Source organism: Cyprinodon tularosa, unplaced genomic scaffold (genome assembly GCF_016077235.1).
Source record: "Cyprinodon tularosa strain WSP-4 unplaced genomic scaffold, ASM1607723v1 ctg77, whole genome shotgun sequence".
NCBI lineage: Eukaryota > Metazoa > Chordata > Actinopteri > Cyprinodontiformes > Cyprinodontidae > Cyprinodon > Cyprinodon tularosa.
Window position 1 is genome coordinate 498,810 of NW_024039529.1, and position 12,503 is coordinate 511,312.

A 12,503-nucleotide genomic window follows, 5' to 3' on the forward strand; every position below is an offset into this window, starting at 1 on the left:
AACATTAATTATGTATGGAAGGAAAGATTGCTAAAAATCAAGGTCAACAAATGTTGAGGAGGCATAGCAATCTCTAACCATATGCCAGACTGCAGCAGTGAAGTGCTCCGCGTGCTGAGTGTCTGCAAGCTCGCAGTTCATTATCACCATTATCATCCAAGATGTCTGCATTCTCGCCAGGGCATTCAGCCACAGGGTGTAGTCATTAAAAACTACAATGAGATTTCCACAAGTGCAGATTACCTGAACAAATCTACAGCACTGCAACTTTTCATGCATAGCACTAGTTGTTCTTTACAGATTACGTAATGTGGCTGGCCAAGGGTTCCAGTGTAAATTATATAGATGGTCACTTACAGTGTATTTTAAAGGGATAAAAAATGGATACAAATTGAATTTTTATATTGTTTTGAGGAAACACAGCTAATCAATGTACTGAAGTAAATCTAAATAAAGTCATACTTCTTGTATTAAACAAATAATCTCATTATATCTCAAAATCTTCTCAAAGTTGAATACTTTTTGCATGTTATTGAGAGAGTAGTTTCAATTACAGACTATACTTGTACTTGCTGTCTACCTCATTATCTGGGACCTTGCAGGTCCCTTGGGGTAGGAGTCAGACAATCCTAAATGTTGTACAATGTTACCAGAAGATTATGAATATTTTATATAGCTAGAACTGATTGATAGGTCATTCAAATCAAGGGTAAAACCAACTCATTATTATTAGTTAAATGATTATAACTGTAATTTGCTTACTCACTAGGGTTCTTAGTCTTTCACATAAAGCTTGGACTCCTCGACTGGTTTTTAAAATCCAGTTGTCTTTCCTTGATTTGAGCAGCGCTTAATGAATTCAAGGTGTCCTTTAAAATAGCAGCAGATAAATGGAAATAATCATGATGCTGTCATAATGCTAGCTCTTGGACTCCTTAGTAGGCACAAGCACAGAGAGAGGCAGATTTAAGCTGTTTATTTTCAGGAACATGCAAAGGAGAGCAGAGTATGGAAAGAGCTCTGGGATCCAGGACTGAGAGAGGCAGGTGAGTAGGAGTACATGAAGCCCGGTCTTAACTGATTGGAAGAAGATGTTGGGATTTAAGAGTGGAGAAACTGGTTTTTCAGGGTGTTTGGAGATAAGGGTGGACAGGTTTGAGCCAGGGGTTCTGAAGGCCAAGTTGGTGAACCTGAGGAAGGAGCAGGACAGAAGCTTTGGGGGAGGTAGATGCAACAGGAGTCTTTGGCAGAGTGGATCCTGAAGCTGGGAAGTAGAAATCAGGGAACCTGCTCCTTCATAAAGGCCACCACTAATTGAGGTAAGGGAACCCAGCCGGACTCAATTAGCCCGCCACCCTGTGAGAGGAAAGGGAAAAGACACTCCACCCAGCTGTGGACAAGCCCCCCCCAACTAACGGACGCCCTTTCCAGGTGAGAACCAGATTATATCAAATTTATACCAAAGGAGCAAAAAAGACTTTGAGCATTTGTTTTAACACTGAGACACTTGTTTTATGCTCTCTGTGGGCATAGAAAGACCCACAACCATACAGTCTAATGACTGCAAGGTCTTCTCTATGCTTAATACACAAAACTCAACACAGGCCTGCAGAGCTGCTCATCTCTGTTTTCTTTGTGTATCAGTCTGCTCATGCTTGGATTACTCCTGCACACTTATGTTAAACATTTGGCACCAGTTTAGGGAAAAAGGAACAAAAGAAAAAAACATTGAGACATGTACTTGCCTACAATAAGGCACTTTCCCGCCTCCTCTTGCTACTACTGTGAGTGACAGCTATTAAGCTAATGTGGCTGAGATTGTTTCTCCGGGGAGTTTGGTAGGGTGACCAGACGTCCTCTTTTTCCCGGATATGTCCTACTTTTCATACCTAAAAAAATGTCCGGGGGGAATTTCAAAATCGTCCGGGATTTTGATCTTATTGAGCTGACAGAATCAGACTGCAGAGCTTCTACATATCTTGAAATTTTGTTTCTGGCATTATCATATTAGTAAATAGGTTCATAAATCTTTTTAAACAGAGAGAAGTAGGGAGAGCTGCAGATTTAAAGGTGAATCAGATTTACTGGGATATGCAACATGTAATAAAATATATCTCCAAGTTTACCAGAAGGTTTACAAGAAAAAAATATACTATGCTATATTTAAAATGCAGCATATCCATTTTTTTCTGGATGAAATTGAAATTGTATTTCTAGGGATGCAAGATATATTAAATTTGGCATTGGAATCAGATCTTATTAATTACAAATATAAGGACCAAAAATATGCTTATATATATATATATATATATATATATATATATATATATATATATATATATATATATATATATATATATATATATATATATACACTATATTGCCAAAAGTATTTGCTCACCCATCCAAATTATTGGAATCAGGTGTTCCAATCACTTCCATGGCCACAGGTGTATAAATTCAAGCACCTAGGCATGCAGACTGTTTTTACAAACATTTGTGAAAGAATGGGTCGCTCTCAGGAGCTCAGTGAATTCCAGCGTGGAACTGTGATAGGATGCCACCTGTGCAACAAATCCAGTCGTGAAATTTCCTCGCTCCTAAATATTCCACAGTCAACTGTCAGCTGTATTATAAGAAAATGGAAGTGTTTGGGAACGACAGCAACTCAGCCACGAAGAGGTAGGCCACGTAAACTGACGGAGCGGGGTCAGCGGATGCTGACGCGCATAGTGCGAAGAGGTCGCCAACTTTCTGCAGAGTCAATCACTACAGACCTCCAAACTTCATGTGGCCTTCAGATTAGCTCAAGAACAGTGCGCAGAGAGCTTCATGGAATGGGTTTCCATGGTCGAGCAGCTGCATCCAAGCCATACATCACCAAGTGCAATGCAAAGCGTCGGATGCGGTGGTGTAAAGCACGCCGCCACTGGACTCTAGAGCAGTGGAGACGCGTTCTCTGGAGTGACGAATCGCGCTTCTCCATCTGGCAATCTGATGGACGGGTCTGGGTTTGGCGGTTGCCAGGAGAACGGTACTTGTCTGACTGCATTGTGCCAAGTGTAAAGTTTGGTGGAGGGGGGATTATGGTGTGAGGTTGTTTTTCAGGAGCTGGGCTTGGCCCCTTAGTTCCAGTGAAAGGAACTCTGAATGCTTCAGCATACCAAGACATTTTGGACAATTCCATGCTCCCAACTTTGTGGGAACAGTTTGGAGCTGGCCCCTTCCTCTTCCAACATGACTGTGCACCAGTGCACAAAGCAAGGTCCATAAAGACATGGATGACAGAGTCTGGTGTGGATGAACTTGACTGGCCTGCACAGAGTCCTGACCTCAACCCGATAGAACACCTTTGGGATGAATTAGAGCGGAGACTGAGAGCCAGGCCTTCTCGTCCAACATCAGTGTGCGACCTCACAAATGCGCTTCTGGAAGAATGGTCAAAAATTCCCATAAACACACTCCTAAACCTTGTGGACAGCCTTCCCAGAAGAGTTGAAGCTGTTCTAGCTGCAAAGGGTGGACCGACGTCATATTGAACCCTATGGATTAGGAACGGGATGTCACTTAAGCTCATATGTGAGTCAAGGCAGGTGAGCAAATACTTTTGGCAATATAGTGTATATATATATATATATATATATATATATGCATATTATAATATGCTATATATATATATATATATATATAAAACTGTTTTCTCACCCCTCGTGGGGTGGTATGTGTCATCCTCAAGCTCGGGTCCTCTACCAGAGGCCTGGGAGTTTGAGGGTTCTGCGCAGTATCTTAGCTGTTCCTAGGACTGCGCTCTTCTGGACAGAGACCTCTGATGTTTTACCTGGAATCTGCTGTAGCCACTCTCCCAGTTTGGGGGTCACAGCCCCCAGTGCTCCAATTACCACTGGCACCACTGCTGGTCTTACTTTCCACATCTTTTCTAGCTCCTCCTTCAGTCCTTGGTATTTCTCAAGCTTCTCGTGTTCTTTCTTTTTGATGTTGCTGTCGTTTGGGATTGCCACATCTATCACTACTGCCTTCTTCTGCTGCTTGTCCATCAACACGATGTCTGGTTGGTTAGCCATCACCTATATATATATATATACATACATACATATACATATATAGAGCGGGTAGGTCCCTCGTTCCAGCCGGTGAACAATATCCAATACCTCCTTTACGACAGACTCTTAACAATCACAGACAGGTTTCAGATATTACTGGCTAACGATGGAACCGAACAACCCATTCATCGGTTACGATTTGCATGTTTCCAAGCGATACAAGGCTTTGTCTATATAAGACTCAAACTCACTGCGGATCCAGACATTTGAATTGAGAAAGCTTCCTGGAGAGGTGGCGAAACGTCTTCAAATCTTGGAAACCAAGTCCAGTGGATATTTTTTGAATTTTTACAGAATGACTATGACCTGGATGACTGAGAACCTTCATCAGTATGCTTCATTATTATAGTTCAAAAGCACTATAATATACATTTTGAAATAAATATAATATTTTACATTTAACAGCATTTTTTTAATAATCAATGCTCAGTTGATATTTTTGTTTCTTACTATATTGAAGGAATTCATCTATTTACAGAGTAATCATAGAGCAGCATATTAAAGGAAAGGATTAAATTTAGGCCTAAAGGAAAAAGAAAACTGCTTTAGTGTCATCTGCCGTTCACGCATGAAATAGACATCATTATCAAAAGAGGGCTATAGAAATTTTACTTACCTGTTGTATATAATGTAATGTACGGTATTGTAGATGTAATTTGGGCTTACAATTCCTAAGTTATTTGCTTTTTCATTTGGGTATGCAAAATAGGTGAGAATTTCCCAAAATGAGGTGAAAGTTAAGAGTTTAGGGGGAAAAAAGCTGCTGGCTGACAATGTGGCAGCAGCCCGTCTTAACCATACATGGCCAGTCATTTTTTAAGCTGAGTTAGATTTGATACAGTATAAGCCTCATCACTAAATCCAATTTTATGGCCCAAGTAAAAAAATTAAAATGCTGTTTTTAGATGTAATGTTAAAATGTAATATTGAATTTAATGTGAAATATTTTTCGTGTAAGTCACAATTAATATTTCTGTATTAACTTAGTGCTAATGCAGCAAATTAGGGACCAAAATTGACATAATTAAAAAAAATTCACAAACAAAGAAATTATTTATCTATTTCTGCCTCTTCATGCAAATGAGGAGGGGCAGTCATCAGGCTTTAACTTTCACTATGGACAGGTTTCAAGGTACTTTGTTGAGTCCATGTTGATAAACTGGAATGCCAGAATAATTTAAAGAGTTTGGAAACCTATCAACATTTATATAGCAACAACATTGGCTGTGTGCTGATACACAAATGCTGTAATTAGGTGAGAATAGAGGCAAATGTTCAACCAAGCAGTGTCAGAATGATTCCTGCCATAGTGCTGGGGTGGCGGTTAAGGAGAATGAAGAGGAGGATGACTGTAGACTGCACCTGTATAGCTGGACTCTGCCAGTCATGCAGTGATGCAGCTGCCAACCTATCGCCACAAGGTCCACCCTATCCCCCCTATTTGATTTTGAAATAAGAAATGATAAAAAAAGAAAAAACCTTTTCAATCATAGCACTCTGATTTTTTTTCATTCTTGTAGACACACCACATCAACATATATAAAGTAGTGCATACATGATAAAGGAAGGCAGGTCCACACAGACAGCAGGTACTTTCTTACAGGGAAGTTAACCAAAAAGGTTCTTTTAAGCTTATCTCAAGTGTGAGTAACCTTTTAATTAAATGGCGAGGAGGGGATCAAGTTCATTTTCATCCTTTTTTAATAACCCGTTACTGTGAGGAAGATTCCAGTGTTAATACATACAATCTGTTTACAGTGGTGATATTTATGAGCTCATTTATGGGATGTCTATAGATGTTTACATTTTCAATAATAATTTAACATTATTGATCTTATATTGGATAAATTTATCTCTGCATTTAACCCAACACCTTGGGGAGCAGTGGGCGGTGAGCATTGTTGTTTTAAGGGTCTTGCTCAGAGACCAAGAGTGACAGTCTGTGGGAGTGGGGCTTGAACTCAGAACCTTTGGATTTCCAAGCTCTATGTCCTAACCACTAGGCCGTCACTTCCCTCAAAACCTCTGCAGGAAGGATTGCTGGGTGCTAGGCATGTTTTCCGCATGAACCCGTCACCATGGTTACAGAATTTCCTAGGTGCGGACAGCATTTCCACAAGGATTCTGAGCGGAGGGGCGTGGTCGCCTGAAATGACATAATTTGGTCGTGCGGACCTCGCGGACACGTCAAGCATAAAGCAAGCTTTAAACAGAGCAATTGCAGAATAGGCAGTGGGATAATGCTAGAAATTTTGGTTCTTGCTTTCATTGAAACATCTGGAAAATCCAATTATTGTCAAAAATCCATCCATCCATCCATCCATCCATCCATCCATCCATCCATCCATCCATCCATCCATCCATCCATCCATCCATCCATCCATCCATCCATCCATCCATCCATCCATTCTTAACTGAATGATCAGAATGATTATCATAATATTGCAACGTTTTCGGTCAAAATACAAAGATATATCACATTCTTGAAAATGTATTTTCAAACCTGGTAATATTTTGCAGAATAGGGTGGAAGCTGAGGCCGCTTCACCATGTGCCTTTCAGCTTGTCATCAGTCCACTAGCTGCTCCAGTAACCTTGGAACTGCTCTATCCCTGAAATTGATTTTAAAATACATTACACATTAATAATATTAGCTGTAACATTAGGAGCAGCAGTAATGTCTACACAACAGCCTAATAGTACAGTGGTGCTGAGTGCAGCACTTTTTTATTAAGTCAAAACAAACTCTAAATAGACCATTGCATGTAAATAATAACCTTGTGTTGTGTACAATGCTATCTATATATTATATACCAGCAGGGTCACTTGCTGATTGCAGCATTATCAATTAATGTATATACATGCAAACAAAAGTACTTCATTACACCCACATTCCAAGATGTTCACCTTATTTCCCAGTAAATGTAGTGTATGTACTTCCTTTAAATGAGTCAGTTTGGAATTGAATTAGTTAATTTTGCTAAACTAAAGTTTATCTCAGATTAACTCCTTTAAGCAGGCAGGGAGACAGACAGACACATTTGGAAGGATGGTTGGGCCGATGGATGGATATTTTTTGTACTTTGGGTACATTTGTTCCTCATAGGTTATTATAGATTTACTTACAAAATGATCTATTTGTTAAAATTTGTTAAAAAGAACACAATTTGACTAAAATGTATCAAGACGATTTGATATTTCACTGTACAACAGCTTGAGAAAAAAAAGAGAAGAAAATACATAAGGACAAAATCATAACAAATAAGTCAGAGATACATATTATTCCTCTTAGATTTTTCATGCTCCCTCTGCTGATAATCCCAGGCTAAAAAAAGGTGTCTGGGACTAACTGCAGATGACCATCATTTATCATTTTAAAGCTGCAAGCTGGTGTTTTGTAGAGGAAATCCCTGTTGTACAAATGGAACGCTGAGCTGACTGTAAAGCAGCCACTGCAGCAGAACCTGACTCAATGAGACCAGCTCAAAGGAAATGCCACCAAATTGCATGAGAACACTGACAGTTTTATTAGTTTCTTCTCGGTTTTATTTTGAAAGTTCCACTGCTAGCTCAACTCCATGGAGCTTTACTTTGTAAGAAAGTGAATGGAGAATGTTCAATGGTTAATGCAGAAGGAATTAAATATTGTTTTCTTCATAATTGTTCAGCTCAATGGGTGGCGAGCAAGGTGCGAGCCTATTGAGGTGGGATGCAGAGGGTTTGCTGGCCAGTCCCTCTGCAGGGTGTACAGCATGCTGGGCATCACAGGGGCCAGCAAGCGAAGGGCCATCAAGGAGGCCACAGAGGCAGCAGAGGTTGCCTCGCGGTGGTTGTGGATCAGGAGAGGAGATCCGTGGGTAGGGTAGCGCTACCTGGACACAAGCTGGGGTCTGATCAACCCTGGCTGGGTCGCCTGGAGGAGAGTGTATGATGTTTGAAAGACCCGAAACACTCTATGATACCAGGTAATATCACTGATGATGTGTCCAGGTTGCATCACTAGTTGATGTATGTACAAAGCTTCTGTCTGGGATAACCAGTGACCACCAGGAAAGTCTGGTTGACTACCAAGAACAGAGTGGTGACAGCTGGAGAGACAGCGGACAGCCCGGAGAGACGGCATCGGGGCAGTAAGGGTTAGCAGCCCAAACCTGCATCTTTCTCTCTACTAGGAGGAAGAACCCACCCTAAGCTACAGATCGACCTATGGAGAAATACCCCCAGGGATCCCCGAGAGGGGGGGAGGATGAGGATCCCACTCGGACGGATCAAAGAATGACGAAACCAGGCAATGGAAATACGACTATGACTACAGAATGCTTTTGTGGCAAAGTGTGCAAAAACCCACGTGGTCTGAACATCCACCAGACCAAGATGAGATGTGTGCAGACGGAGCAAGTGTCACAGCGCGCAGGGATCCGCCCTGGTGAGACGCAGGAGGAGCTAGGCCTGGAGCCAAACCATAGTGCCCAGAACCTCCAAGTGGTACAAGCCCCAAACCCACACAGACCACCAGAACATCGTCGGGTTAGATGGCCCAGAGCTGATAGGGATTACGAGTGGCGCCAGTTTGATGAGGACACTGACTCCATCTTAGAAGCAACAGCCAAGGGGGAAGTCGATCGGCGTCTCCAGACCATGACCACCATCATCATCAGCATGGGAGCTGAGAGATTTGGCCTGGAGGAGAAGAAAGCAGGGAGATTGCCCTACACCATGAGCAATCGAGCACACAAGATCCACCAGCTCAGGAAGGAACTGAGGGTCCTGAGGCGGCAGTTTAAGCAGGCAAGAGAGGAGGAGAGGGGACCGCTCTCAGAGCTGCGCAACATACTTCGAAAGAAGCTCCTGACTTTGAGGAGGGCTGAGTGGCATAGGAGAAGAAGGAAGGAAAGAGCCAGGAAGCGCACTGCCTTTCTAGCAAACCCGTTTGGGTTTACAAAGCAGCTGCTGGGGCAGAAACGCAGTGGTCAACTTACCTGTTCCAAAGCAGAGGTCGACCATCACCTGGCTGCAACCTATGGAGATGCATCCAGGGAGCAAGACCTGGGAGACTGCCAGTCCCTGATTGACCCACCTGCACCAACAGTGGACTTCGATGGGAGGGAGCCCAGCTGGAAGGAAATCCAGGAGGTAGTCAAAAAGGCAAGATCAAGCTCAGCCCCCGGACCTAGTGGGGTACCTTACAAGGTGTACAAGAACTGCCCAAAGTTACTCCACAGGCTCTGGAGGATTTTGAAGGTAATCTGGAGGAGGGGAAAGGTTGCCGAGCAGTGGCAATTTGCAGAAGGTGTATGGATTCCGAAGGAGGAAGGGTCTACAAACATCGATCAGTTTAGAACCATCTTCCTGCTCAGTGTTGAAGGGAAATTATTCTTCAGCATTGTGGCAAGGCGTCTAACTGACTACCTCCTCAGGAACTCCTACATCGACACCTCGGTCCAGAAGGGAGGGATCCCAAAGATACCAGGGTGTCTGGAGCACAATGGCGTGGTCACTCAGCTGATCAGGGAAGCCAGAGAGAGCAAGGGAGACTTAGTCGTGCTGTGGCTGGACCTTGCGAACGCATATGGATCCATACCTCATAAGCTCGTCGAGCGGACACTGTGCCCCCACCATGTCCCAGCTAAGTTCAGAGACCTCATTCTGGACTATTATAACAGGTTCAGTCTGAGGGTTGCAGCAGGATCCATAACATCGGACTGGCACAAGCTGGAGAAGGGAATCATCACCGGATGTACGATTTCAGTGATCCTCTTCGCACTTGCTATGAACATGCTGGCGAAGTCCACCGAGGTTCAGTGCAGAGGGCCCCTAACCAAGTCTGGGGTCAGGCAGCCGCCCATCAGGGCCTTCATGGATGACCTGACCGTGACAACGTCAAATGTCCCAAGGAGCAGGTGGATCTTTTATGGGCTGGAAGAACTGACCACCTGGGCCCGCATGACCTTTAAGCCCGCTAAATCGAGATCCCTTGTGCTAAAGAGAGGAAAAGTCACCAACAAGTTCATCTTTACACTTGGCGGCACCCAGAGACCATCCATCACGAGAAGCCGGTGAAGAGCCTGGGGAAAGTTTTCAACTGCAGCCTGAGAGACACAGCAGCCATCAACGCGACCAATCAAGATCTGGAGGCTTGGCTAGCTACGGTGGACAAATCAGGTCTACCTGGCAAGTTCAAGGCCTGGGTGTACCAACATGGCATCCTTCCAAGGATTCTCTGGCCCCTCCTTGTGTATGAGGTCCCAATCTCCACAGTTGAGGGCTTTGAAAGGAGAGTCAGCAGGTTCCTGCGGAAGTGGCTGGGTGTACCGCGGAGCCTGAGCAGCATTGCCCTATACGGAAAGAACAACATGCTGAAGCTCCCCTTCAGCAGCCTGAATGAGGAATTCAAGGTGAGCCGAACTAGGGAGGTGCTGCAATACAGATAGTCATGTGACCCAAAAGTCTCTCAGGCTGGTATCGAGGTCCGGACGGGGAGGAAGTGGAGGGCGGCAGAGGCTGTGGAAGTGGCGGAGTCACGGCTGCGGCACAGGACTCTGGTGGGGACAGTGGCTCGGGGAAGAGCAGGCCTTGGTAGCAGCACAACACCTTGCTGCGGGAAGGCAAAGGAGAAGAGGAGGAGGACGCTGCTCCAGGAAGAAGTGCGGGCAGCAGTGGAAGAAGAGCGGTCCGGCAGGGTGCTTGGAATGCGGCAGCAGGGAGCCTGGGCGCGATGGGAGCAAGCAGCAGAGCGCAAAGTCACGTGGACTGAGCTGTGAAAAGCCGAGCCCCAGCGCATAAAATTCCTGATCCAGGCTGTATATGACGTATTGCCAAGCCCGTCTAACCTGTTCTGTTGGGGGAAGGTGGAGTCACCAGCATGTGCCCTGTGCCAGAAGAGAGGGACCCTGGAGCACATCTTGAGCTGCTGTCCGAGGAGCCTGAGTGAGGGGCGCTATCGCTGGCGTCATGACCAGGTCTTGAAGGCCATAGCGAACTCCATCTGCAGTGGAATAGCCCACTGCAAGCGCCTCCGCCCAGCGAAGAAGGCTATCTCCTTCATCAGAGTTGGAGAAGGACCACCAGCTGTTGCCAGGGTCTCTTCCTCTGGCCTGCTCGCAATGGCACATGATTGGGAGCTGATGGCAGACTTGGGGAAACAACTGAAGTTCCCAGAAAATGTGGCCATAACATCACTAAGGCCAGACGTGGTGCTGACCTCAGCAACATCGAAGCAGGTTGTGCTTCTGGAGCTCACGGTCCCTTGGGAAGACCGCATCGAGGAGGCCAACGAGAGAAAGAGGGCTAAGTACAGCGATCTGGTGGAGCAGTGTCGGCTCAATGGGTGGCGAGCAAGGTGCGAGCCTATTGAGGTGGGATGCAGAGGGTTTGCTGGCCAGTCCCTCTGCAGGGTGTACAGCATGCTGGGCATCACAGGGGCCAGCAAGCGAAGGGCCATCAAGGAGGCCACAGAGGCAGCAGAGGTTGCCTCGCGGTGGTTGTGGATCAGGAGAGGAGATCCGTGGGTAGGGTAGCGCTACCTGGACACAAGCTGGGGTCTGATCAACCCTGGCTGGGTCGCCTGGAGGAGAGTGTATGATGTTTGAAAGACCCGAAACACTCTATGATACCAGGTAATATCACTGATGATGTGTCCAGGTTGCATCACTAGTTGATGTATGTACAAAGCTCTGTTAGAGTGAAAGTAAATACTCACTTTGAGTTGCTGATGTGGTTTCAGGTAACATATCTTTAACAATATTCACACTGGGCCCCTTATCGATAATTTACATCTCTCATTATTGGTCACTCTAAGTGTCATTAAGAGTTCCTGCATGCCACTTCTGAGTCATTGGATTGCACTTCTCCTGCGGTGCATATCATACTGTAGCTGAGGTGAAGAGCTGATTAAAATCTGACACAGACCACTGCACCGATGACGCTTATTTGGAGCTTGCAATGAAGAGGATGATATTACTTTCTGAATTTCTCTTGACTGACCTTGTTTGCTGCTCTACTACTTTCCCTCCCGACTAGAGTGTATTCATGTGTCTGTGAAAAGACAGAGAATGTCTTTGATGGACTTCAAAGTGGAAAATAAAGAGGCTGAACGCTTCTTTGGAGCGAGTCTTAAGACAGGTATATCTAGTGAAACAGACAACCACCAGAGGCCCATTTCTTCAGACAGTGTCTGATTATATGCTACATTACAATGCAAGTCATTACTGCTTATGGCAAATTAATTGCATGCCTCTCAGCTGAACTAAATTAAAACGTGGGTAGTTGTGATACTCTGGGAGACTGATGAACGAGGTAGTGTTTGATTATTCAATGTGTAAAAACCTGAGGGCTTGAAAAAAAAAATCTATGGGATTCTTTACTTGTTGCCAAAATGTTTTA

General features: G+C 44.5%; 1 pseudogene; it reads left to right on the forward strand.

Moving 5' to 3' along the window:
- The first annotated feature begins 8,480 nt into the window (after positions 1-8,480).
- LOC119773596 lies at positions 8,481-11,787 on the forward strand (annotated as a pseudogene).
- The last annotated feature ends 716 nt before the right edge of the window (positions 11,788-12,503 follow it).